Genomic DNA, 12,176 nt, shown 5'->3' with positions numbered 1-12,176 from the left:
TTTAGCACCTCAACTTCCACAATAATCACTTGATAACAAAGAACAAGATTTTGGAAGACTGTAAGCAAGTCAAGACCTTTGTTGACAGATGAAAACAATATCTCAAGACCTGAGGATTGTTTTCATAAAGGTGGCTCAGAAAAGCAGAGCTGATTGTGAAAAACCTTAAAATACTCAAATAAACAGAAGCAGGATGAATCTGTTTCATAAACTCTGAGCTAATGTGAGCAGACCAAGTCTAGTCTGGTTTATTTCATGACTTCAAAACAAACACCAGAGACATCAAGTACTGATCACATTAATTCACAGCGAAGAAAACAGATATGTGCAGACGAAACTGTGACGTTTGCTGCCAGAAAGCGGCACAAAAGGTTAGCGGTAAGTTGTCGATCTGGCAGTAAATGTACAGTACGGACAACAGTGTGTCAGTTAATAAATGCTGCAGCTTCTCAAGACAAAGAAAAATGAATGTCTGTTGTTTCCCCAACTGCTGGAAAAGTGAAGGGGGTTAGCCCTGAAGTTAGCAACAATGAGTTAGCCTAAACTGATGAAGCTCAACAGAAAAAGCAGAAACGTTTGGCTGCTGAGTCTCTCCCACGTTTCACTCAGCGCATCAACCCCCAACCGAGGAGCAACACTGATGTCAAGATATATTTGACATGAATTGCAAACTGTCTCGTGTTCATAGTGCAACATTTGAGAAAGGGGAACCTTCGGGGAGGAACTCTGAGGTGTTTTGGTTTGGCAGATTGATTGTAACACTGCTGAGGCTAGTCTGGAGAGAATCCAAGGTAACTTAGGTCAGACTTATTCAAACCTCCTTTATGAAACAGAATTTCCTGAAAATAAGCCTTTCTGAAATAAGTCTAGTTCAACTGGAAATCTTCGTCTTTGAAACACCCCTCTGGTTTTCCAGATTACACTAAAGCAAGTCCAAAACTCATTTTTGCAAAAGGTATCTCAAACTTAATCCCCTTGCAGAGGTCAATCCTAAAGAGTTCACCGAGTTCCTTTGTGTCTCTGCTTCTGACAGAAGTGATGAGTCTGTCCTCTTCATGTTCCTCCTCCTAGAACTCGTTTACTCGTGTAAACCCTCCCGAGAATAAAACACACCGTCTCATTCAGAGGAAGACGCTGAGTACACAGTCTCACGCACACACACACGAGCTGCCATTCAGTGCGGTGTGAGTCAGCACGTTCCAGCAATACCTGCTAGAGGTAAAACCTGCTAGGATTATTCCTGCTGTCACACAGGTCTATAGATAGAAAGCCCTCTTAATATCTTGGGCCGAAACTTATTTAACGTATCCACCCTTAATACAAACAAATACTGTGAGACTGCCAATTAAATGCATATAAAACACACGCAGAAAGGCTGGTTTTGTTATCAATACTGTTCGCAAACTATGTTGGCGTGTGACTGGTTCGGCTGGATATTTGCTTCTTGTCGAGGTGTGCTGATGGTCCTCCCAAAGAAGATTACTAAATATTTAGGTCTAGAATTTAACCTTTGGATTGTTTTAGCACTTCCGCAACAACAGAAGGATGTCATTGTCAAGACGTGACACATTTTCATTTTATAAGCTATTTCGCAATATACAATGACAAATTTTCTTTACATTCTTTCAGTCAGTTTGCGCAACAGTTAAACGCTGTTGTGTTCCCCATCGACAGATACTATAGGAACAGGAAACATGGAGAAACACAAAGCAAAACTAAAAACAAGAAGCAAACCAAGCTGACCAATCGTACATCTTCCAGTCTGCACATGGTCCCCCTAAAGCCTTGAGACAGGCAATATTTATCTGTAGATTGAGTCAATAGTAAAGTTTCATGTGCAAAACAAAAGCAGGGCTTCATCTATATTGGGTTTAAAAATTACCTCATACCTTACACCAAACATATCTTTAACAAATTGATCATTTCAGTTTATAGTTTTAAATTAGCAGAGTACTTCTTAGGATAACTAGAGAGCTCTAATTAAATACTTGAAGAAACAAAGACAATAAATAGCTGGTTATCCAATCTGACAAATACCAGCAAGGAAATTTATAATAAATCAATATCTTTATTATTTTTAACCAATATTGTCCAATAATGAGAGTATGTTGATTTTCTGGTGCATCTGCAAGCAGGCTTGTTCTCAGTTTGTCCCCACTGACCAACATGCACTCCCTAAGACCACGAGCCAATCAAAGCAAAGCAGACCAGGACAATGGCTCTCTATCAGACGGGCTCCTGATTGGATACTTGTTTCCTTGCAGCATGCTCTATCATAAATTATACACACAGTATTGTTTCTCTGTTGCTTGGATGGTTGCCTAGACTAGCGTTAGCTCAAACTTTGCCTTGTTCCCATGTGGCAACACACTGCAGATATAAGACGCACAAAAAGGAAAGATCAATTTTACGGTGTGAGCAGCGCCTTTATGGTAAATGCTTCACACAGTGACTGATTGTAGAGACACCATGGGGTTGAACAGGCAGCAAGGCACGCTTTAAAAGGGAATACAGCGGTTTCCATATTCAAAAAACTACAACTCGGGTGAAAGACTTACTAATTTTCTAATGGTGTTACTTTTCCTTTCATGTGCGTTCGTCTGGGCATCACTGCAACATTCCTCTCAGCTGTGTTGAAACTTGGCTTTTATGACACGCCTTGCAAAAGTTCTTTCCTGTTCCCTTAAATTTGACCGGAGAACTCAACAATACGTATTGCCTAATTGAAACTTTCACTTAAGGTGGTGAAAGAATGAATATTTCACCAGACTTCACAGCCTTGCTCTGCTGTTTTTCAGGGAGGAAGACTGGTACCTCCACTGGTACATAAGTGTGATGCTCCCCTTTCAAATGGAGACCATCTCTATAGCAACTAACTAAGGGGGTAATTAAGGCACCTTGGGGAGGAAGACACACAACAAAATGACAACAGCTGTAATTCCACAGAGACTGTCTGGTATCTCATGTAATGTAGCAATAAAATCAGCAGGTGTCTGCTTGCAGAATGGAAACCTCATGATTTCACACCTCATCAATAAAAAAAGTGAACTTTCTCTAAGACCAGAACAAATTTAAAATCCATCCCAATATCTTTAAATGTTCTTTAAATTATGTTTTATATTATACATTAAATAGTTTTTATTGGGTGATAAAATCTATATTTTTGAAGTAGAATAACACACCGCACACATTTTCAGTATATTTTCATTCATACTATCCAGGGCTGCAACAAAATCTTTTTTTTTGAGATTTTTAAATTAATCAATACATCTTTTAGCCTCTAAATTGAAAAAATAATGATAATTTACAAAAACAACCAAAGGTTAGCAAAATTTAGTTTGTCTTACCTGCAATCAAAAGTCACAAAATATTCAAATTTCACAGAGAAAATATTCCTCCTATTTAGATGCTATAACAAGTAAATGTTTTTCATTCAAATCATCAATCGCTTATGAAAATTGTCACTAATTATGTTTCAGCCAGTCAACTGTCTCAATAACTAATTGTTTTGGTACAAGTGAAACTGTGTTTTGGTTTATATATGTGAAAAAATACAAAGAATCAAGTCTACAGGTCAACTTCAAGTGCAGCGCTGTGCTGAGCCGAAACACTCATCATATTTTCAGTTCCGCGATTTTTGTTACTGATTTGTCAACATAAAATAAACATTAAATGTCCTGTTAAAGTGTCTCAATGTCTCAGTATCAGTTCTTTAATCATTCACCAAAGATTTATCTGCATTATTGTTATGTGTTATTGTAATGCACTGTTCTCAAATGCTAGTCAAAACAACAGGATGCTGGTATGTATCTAAACAGACTCTCAATCTTAGCATAAGCATTTCTTTCAGGCATCATCATCATCGTCGTCATCATTGAACTGACGCAGCAGGACAGTCTCTGCCTCTGAGGGGTCAGTCTATCAGGGAGAGCTGCTGTGTCACTGCAGACCTTGGTGTCAGTGACCTACAGTACACCAACCTTAAAAAAACAGCTTTGTTTAGTCTTTCCTGAGAGTCAGATGTAGATGTAGACGTTGATGAGGCAGTGAGAAGACAAACAGGCAGGGGAACATTCTCACTATTAGCTGGGGGCAATTAACCGCGATAGGAGATGACTTTAACCGACACTTTACACAAGATAAGTGCTCCTGGCAGTGGCCCAGATGTTTCTATACACATCTCTCTTATAGATGAGCTGACGGTCGACCACTTTCATACCAGAAAGCTTAACGTACTAATCCTGCTATAATACATTTTTAAAAGCCCGATGACTAACAATAGTCACTCATCTGTCGAGCTGTGTATGATTAAAAACATCTTCATGGAGAACTTGGAAATGTCCAACTCGCTACATAAGTGCCAAAGAAGACCCATCCCAAATGCTGTGCTACCGTAAACTCTGTTTGCTTGCTAACATTAGCACATACAGTCTAGCAATTGCTCTAGCTTCCCAATTTTAAACTTAATTAACCTTGGCCAACAATTTCAGATGAGAGCAAGGTAGTTAAATGAGGATTACTGCTTGTCTCTAATAACACACACCAAGCTGACAGCCTGAACTCTGGCAGGACCTCAGGAAGCTTTTTGACAGCTAGCATTAACATTAGCGGGCGGGCTAAAAAAAAAAAAGAAGGTGGCTAACTATGCTAGTTAGCCACCTTTCTTGTACACAAAAGACAAAGCAAAATTTGCAACCGTAAAAACAAAGACAAAAACATAGGCAGAGCAGTACAATGTCTGGAAAAGTCCCGTCTTACCTCGGCGTAGTGTGCAGGGTGAAAGCTTTAGTCCAGAGAGATGAACAGGAATTTAGTGTGTAGCCTCGGTTTGACACAGAGACGGATGTCGCTGGCAGAGGGGGCGGGGCTAAAGGATGATAGACATGGTCCAAAGCCAATGGAAGGTAGAAAGAATGGAACAGAGAGTACTAACAACAAATCAGATTGGGGGCAAATTATGAGGAAATATGCAATAATACTTGTGTTTGACATGTTTTGCTTTCTTGTCTGTTATAGTTGTTGTTGTTGTTGTCGTTCTTCTTCTTATCATTATTATTATTACTGAACCAAAAATATAGATTCATATTAATTTGTTATATATTTAATTTCTAAAGTAAATGTAAATAAATACAAGCCTGGATTCATGAGTATGATCACATATCTCAGTTAGAGTTAATTTATTTCAACAGTATTTTGAAAACTGCTTTAGTTTATATATGTGAAAAAAAACAAAGAATCAAGTCTGCAGTTCAACTTAAAGTGCAGCGCTGTGCCGAGCTGAAACATTCATCATATTTTCAGTCTGGCAACATTTACCAATTAGTCTAATGTCCTATTAAAGTGCCCCGATACCTCAATATCAGTTTCTTTATCAATAGAGCCAATCAGGTGCAATGCCCAGAGTGACTGATCAATAACAATACAAGTCAGAGGGTAGACAAGAATGGATCAGGGAGTGTTACAAGTCAGATTAGGCCAACATAGTGTCAAGTCAGGTGGGTTATGTAACTCAGGTAGCCACTAAACACCACACCCTGATGGTTTCATATTCATCTCCTGATTATCTCTTTAAGTAGATTAACTGAACATGATGAGAATGACTGGAATTCATGTCTTTGCACTGCACAGCTTTGTGAATGTTTCATGTCAGCAGTTGACAGTGACATTGGTAATTTGCACAGCTGTTAACTTTGTCACAGAAAAAGTTATATTCTTCATCCTCACTGCAGCTCCTGTAGCATAACATTTGGCCTTTGGATACCTGGTGTTCATTTCAAGCCCTGTTTATGAGACATCACCTAGCCAGAGTTTATTATCTGTTTCATCAATAATGTAGCTTGTCAGTCATTGATATGTTTGATGCAGCTGGCTGCCGCTTTAGAGAGCAACACAGGCATGACGACGAATTAGGCACGTGGTCTACATATTGGCAATATCTCAAATACACTCCTGGTCTGTCTTTGTCCTTGTGTCTGTAAGTTACTAAATTAGTTTTTGTTGTGTTCATTAATCATTTCTGTATGAATAAATCTCCCTTTTGTTCCTATCATCTTTTCATATATAAATTGTGATTCAGCTTTTATCAAATTTAATAAAGCTTTTTGATTTGTTGTTCCAAACACTTGCTGGCAGCTCGTACAGTAGCTCTTTAAAAGAATGGATGCATTTCTGGTTTATTTATGCGCAGAAAAAAAAGAGTAACTGGGTAATTTATCATGAGCAATAGTCCCAGACTGATTTATTAATAAATATCTCAACTAAGCGCAATGAGGACTTAGCATTAAAGGTGGAGACAATATAAGAAAGAATTCTCATAGAGCACCAATTTTAACCTTTTTCTTGCCATTTACTGTACAGTTAAAACACAACTCTAACACATGACTGCACACAGAAAACTGTAATCTTCAGTAATGATTTGCTGTTTTTGTAGGCAGCATCAGACAGACCAGCAGTGTATTTCTTTTCCCACCGTTACATAATAACCATGATGGTGTGATGAGAAGAAAAGAAAAGAGAACAGAGGATAGGATGAGAAAAAAAACTTTAGAGGAGGAGGGGAACAGGCGGAGAACAGCGGAGCAGAAGAGAAAATGGTCTCCATTCAGACTCACAGTGGGACACAGAGTCCTGCTTTTTCACAACAACACACAAAGGCATAGTCATATACTGTTCATGCATATGCTCACATAAGCATGCGTAATACACAAACATGCACACAAGGAATGTGTTAGTGGTGCTGTACACTTGCAAAATATTCCAACCAGGCTCAACAGAGTCAACATAATTACTGCCATTGTCTACACACACTGCCTAGTCAGTCAGAAAAAGAGATGTAAATGACACGCATTCTCGTTTTAATGCTTGAAAGATCAATGAAAAGAATGAAACAATAAAAAACTACATACCTGATGACAGAAAAAATGGCATGAACAACATTATTTATGGGGAAAACAGCTGGTTAAACAGTTTTTCAGCCTGTCAGCATCAGTCTTTGCACCAGAATCAGAGGAATGATTTTAATAGTTTACTTCCTGTTTGCTGTGCCAAATTGCCTTTCAACATAAAATCAGTTCTACCCAAGGAAATGCTTTGATCTTTATCATAAAAATGCACCAGAAAACAGAACTTGTGTTGTTGCTCCTCTGCTGTCGGGCCTGTAATGCAGGTTCCACTGCTCACCACTAGATGGAGGTAAGAGATAGATTAACTGTGCACCTGCGTGGTGGTCTGTTGACCACAGTCCCTAAACAATGTGGAAGTGAATCTGAATAACAAATATTTGTTAATGTCCTCTTATGGCTAAATATACATGTAGTGCTTTCTCATATAAACACACACAAAACACTTTAAAGAGCCTTTTGGTGAAAGGAATGAATAGTTAAACACACACACGCTAATATAACATAATAGAATATAACTAAAAGCATGTTTGCAGTATGAAATCTTAAAACCATAATGGAAATATAATTCATACTTGTAGTATATCAAATATGAGGGAAGTTTCCAGAGGTGGAGGAATCAATTACATGAACTTCCAACACTCTATGATGTGTAAATGTACATCATATTTACATATTTACAGATTAGGAGTAATAAAAGCTCTTCAATGAAATATTTACTTATTAGGCCTACTAATGTTTTATTAATGCTGATAATAATAATGTCGATTTTGTCAAGATAATTAAAACAATGGTACAAGAGGACCAGAACATAAGTGAGACTCATTGTGTGAGACAAATACATTTTTTTGATGTTTTTTAATGTGTTGGTCCCATCTGGAAAATACTGTAAATGTATGTCTTTAATACAAAGCCATTCAATGATGCTCCTTTCCCAGCAAAGCATCACCTATGAGACAGCGCCCCCTGGTGCTTATAGGGATTGAGTGTCTTGCTCAAAGAAACTTGAGCAGGGAGTAGGCTTTGATTCTCCCCTGAATAAAAGACGGTGTTTTCAAACTAAAAAAAGGCGATTAAGAGGTCTGGACCCAGGATACAGAACTGCTGAATGCCAATCTGAACTTTTTAATCAGATAATGAAGCCTTTTAAACCCAAGGTCATCTTAATATTCACACTTTTCCTTGTTTCATGGTCTTAAACATGATAGGATCACTCATGCACACACACGCACACAAGCACACCAATACACATACATACGTTACACACTGAGAAGCTCCAGGCGAGATCCAGCAGTACCAGCAGGAGGTCTATGATCTGATATCATTATATATAAGCCATCTTCTGTACCCCTCAGGGAGGCAGCAGTGGGTAGAAACTTGTTATTCCAGATAAAGCGGGTCACATGAGACTTATTTTACTTGCAGGGGACAAATTTCCTCTCTGACTCTCACACAGGGACTCAAAATAATCTGTTGAAGTTGACAACACTGCGGCAGAACTGTTACTTTCAATCTCTGAGGGAAAAAGCACAGATGTTCAGTCAACCCTAATCACACTGCGATAAGACGTGGAAATGATTAAAAATATGCAGTAATAATGAATGCAGGAGAGATGTAAATTACTCGAACGCCTTGTGAGACTTCTTTTAGTTTTAGGTACTACAAAATGACTGTGTGAGTGTCTTAGAAAATTGTAGGAAAATAAAGAAGTCATAGTCAATGTCACTAGTGTCCCCTGAATGTCCTCTGTTTGCTGGGAAAGAAAAAGGCAGCAAACAAACAGTGATATCCTCTCACTCACTTAGAATCTCCTTACATAATCTGAGAATTAATATGATTTTCTTAAATTAAATGGCCAAATTGTACAACTGGACTGAGAAAAACTGACCTTCAAAAACCCATAGATTTAATTTCTGGCTGCAATGAAATAAAGTTTCAGAAAATATCATTTCAGAAAATAATTGCACACAGAGGATGCTCCTAAATCTCCTAAAAAAAAGTGCAAAACAATGTACAGCAACAAAGAAAAAAGGGAGAGCAGATATTGTGTGAGAAATGTATCTGTCTCCTCATTTCAGCAGGCAGCACGTAGCAGTAGCTGCTGATGCAGCTTCATATCCACCAACACATACTGACTGCTTTCCAATTACTTCACTGAAGATAACTTGCAAGGACAGCGAATTTCTATTATCCTTTTTTTCCTCTCAGAAAAGCAGACTGGAAATTGTGCGCTCTATTATTCAGACTGGTTGGCAATAAAAGGCACATCAGGGTGTTTTTTCACAGATAATTAGTAAAATATGCTCATTGTTAAAGTGTATTTGCTGGCCGGTCAACCGGGTTTCCTCCCTCCAGCCTCCAGAAATTGAAGTGGTGTGAGGCGTCATGGTGCTACTGCCAGCACAGAGTTCATCACCTCATTTACAGTCACATTCCTGATTAAAGATTGGATGGCTGGTTGTTTCAGTGACTGGTTAGCTGGTTTAATCATTTAATTATTCACTCGAGGAAGCACGTAATGAAGATACAAATCCTGAAAACTCTCCTGCAAGACACAGAGGTTAGACTAATATATGAGAAAGAATTGTGTTGACTGAATGAGCAAACAACCCATTTTTAGCAGATTCTCCCTCTGTGTCAAAGCAAAATTGAAAAATTAGTGGCAGATGACTGGTTAATTGGCCAACAGTCTGCCATGCTGGCTGGCTGCCTGTCTGTCTGGTTTCTGATACAGAACACTGTGTCCACAGCACAGGGATGTCCAGAGCAGTATTACTGTAGATGACACATTTTGCACAGCTGCCCACCTTCAAAGGCAACATACATGAGGAAAAGTAGGTCTAGCTCTGGCCCCACAACCACACTGACATCCAGACAAGCAGGAAGAATGAAAAATGAAATTAAGCAGTTAGTTTCATATTTACTTCTGCCTCCTTTTTTTCATCTCGTCTCATCTACAGTACTTCATCATTGCCCTTGTTTACCAAAAAGACACACAACAATCCCAAGAGAACAGGCTTAAACTTTTTGCATCTAGGTTTGACACCATTGCAGTTTTTATTACAAGGTACAATATAGTTCACACAGTGACTTGGTAACTTACGCTATAGGCTCTATTTTTGATACGTGAATTTCAATCTGGAACAATATGCATGCTTACCTATTAATGTGTAAACAACATCTGACTGCTCACTGAAAAAGCTAACCTAAGATGATTTAGCTGGTAAGCTAACAGCTAGCATGTTCGAAACCACAGCTAATGGTAGCATACTGAGCAGCTGAGGGTTACTTCATTCAAATGTGGGAATGTCACACTGATCTTATACAGTTGCTGTCGAATGGATGAAATAAAATTGCAGATGTGTGTGTTAGAGGGCAGGAGGTGTCTTCGATAGTGGGCCTAATGTCACCTGGACCTGGCAATCGACAAAGAGCTACCAGCAAGGAGCAGATTACATTACCATTGCAGGATGGTTTTAAAACTGCTGATACTGGTGTTTCTCTTTACTCTGCTCTTGAAGTCTTTATCATAAAATTCTAGATACAGCAAATACCTGAAATGCAAAGGTACAGTACATGATTGTGAACTGGCTAATCACTACCTTGTGTTCTGTAAAGGGAGGGGCGGGCCTTAGTGAGGGTCAACATGGGTGCTGTTTGTGTAGCACTTAATTATTCAAAGAATGTCTTTTACCACTTTGTAATATGTATGGGGCAATGGATGGCCTGTTCATTAATGATTCAAATATCTATTCTACTACCCCAAATTGCAATTTCCATGTTGAATTGGATCCTTAAAAGGCGTCTACTCTGAGTGTAGAATTACAATGCACAGAACAGCAGCAAAATAACCTGGTATGACATGGACTTCTGATGTAAATGTCATCTGGGATGTGCAAGATCACTGCAGGGGGATTTTGCCAAAAGAGGCCTAATATAAGACATTTGGTCACAGTAGGAAAAGCACAGATATAAATGATATAATGAATGAAGACTGAATTGTATCAACTGATCTTTCTAATCTTTTAAATCCTTGTTGTTACAACATCTGTTGCTAGTTATCGCTTGTTATTGTGGCATCTTTCCTGTCTTTCTTGTCGGTTTGATTCTGTCACCATTCTGTTTGTTTGCTAACCACACAAAGCCTCTCATTCTTTATTATCTCCAAAACAAACCATAAATATCAAATGCTTCTCTTCCTCTCCTCAAGAGGACATTCCTTGTGAAAGAGCCTCAAGACAGCAAGTGTTTAAAACGACAAATGTGAAACTTTTTCATCTGGTCATGGGCTCAATTAGTAGTGTGACTCATAATAAAGATTATATAAAAGAGACACATTGAGACAGAACACTTTGTGAGACACTAAATTGCAGGTGTTCAGCATTTCTGATGTGACTGAAGATGTACAGTCTATCAGATGTAATTCTGTGACTGCCACTGATCATCAGTCATGAATGATTTAAAGACCACATGATTTCAAATGCACCCCCTTCTGGTCACAGCAGTGTCTGTTTTAGAAATGTAAAATCAGTACCAGAGAAATTGAAAAATGTCAAGCGAGAAAAGTGAATGGAGAGAAATGGAAGACAACTGTTTTCTTTGATTTTTTTCCTTTTGGATGGTTTATTGTTAAATGACAACTAAGGTCCCAGCACAGATTGGATTCAGGGTAGAGACCATTTTTAATTGCAACGTGATCAACTGAGCCAGAGGTTTTTTTCTGACCTCATACACTGTTAACTGCTGGTTTCATTATTCATTTTAGAGACGTGTGGTTTTGTCTCTTTGACTAAGCTGTCACCAACTGAACATGTGCGCTAAATGCTGTTATTTTGACTTTAACTTGGTCACAATGTATTTTTACATCTATACATCTGGGTCTGAATGTGTCAGACAAGTCTGAATACTTTCCTCTCTTCATACAGAACCATGTCATAACTAAAGGTGAAACAGTGAAACCTGACAGTGATACATGACCATTTAACATAGACATCATAATCTGTTTTGCCTTTATGAGTCCTGCATTTCTTGCATGATTTCACAATACAATCTCATTATTTGCTTGCAAGTAACCACAACTAGTTTTAGACCATCTATAGTGCACATATCAGTAATAAAATCCAGATATCTAACTGGTCTAATTCTGTGTTCGCCGTTCGAGAGCTTCTGCACATAAATCATTCACAGGGTGTGATTCTGCCGCCGCAGACTGTATCGACATCTAGCACTGGATATGTGATGAGACTTCAATGCGATGGTGGTCACAATTTTACAAAC

At 38.5% G+C, this 12,176-nt stretch overlaps 1 protein-coding gene across 2 annotated transcripts in view; it reads right to left on the bottom strand.

Annotated features, from left to right (window-relative positions):
- LOC122982359 (oxysterol-binding protein-related protein 2-like) overlaps positions 1-4,865 on the bottom strand; it is a 29,319-nt gene extending 24,454 nt beyond the window's left edge. The window contains exon 1 of one of the 2 annotated variants that reach the window (XM_044351592.1): positions 4,759-4,865. The gene's annotated coding sequence lies outside the window, so the exon portion shown is untranslated. The remainder of the gene's footprint in view (positions 1-4,758) is intronic. The other variant, XM_044351591.1, reaches the window with a different exon arrangement.
- Between the last annotated feature and the right edge of the window lie 7,311 nt (positions 4,866-12,176).

This window comes from Thunnus albacares, chromosome 5, assembly GCF_914725855.1.
Source record: "Thunnus albacares chromosome 5, fThuAlb1.1, whole genome shotgun sequence".
NCBI classification, from domain to species: Eukaryota; Metazoa; Chordata; class Actinopteri; order Scombriformes; family Scombridae; genus Thunnus; species Thunnus albacares.
Note: the sequence above shows the minus strand (reverse complement) of the source record. Positions and strands in the feature narration are given on the sequence as shown.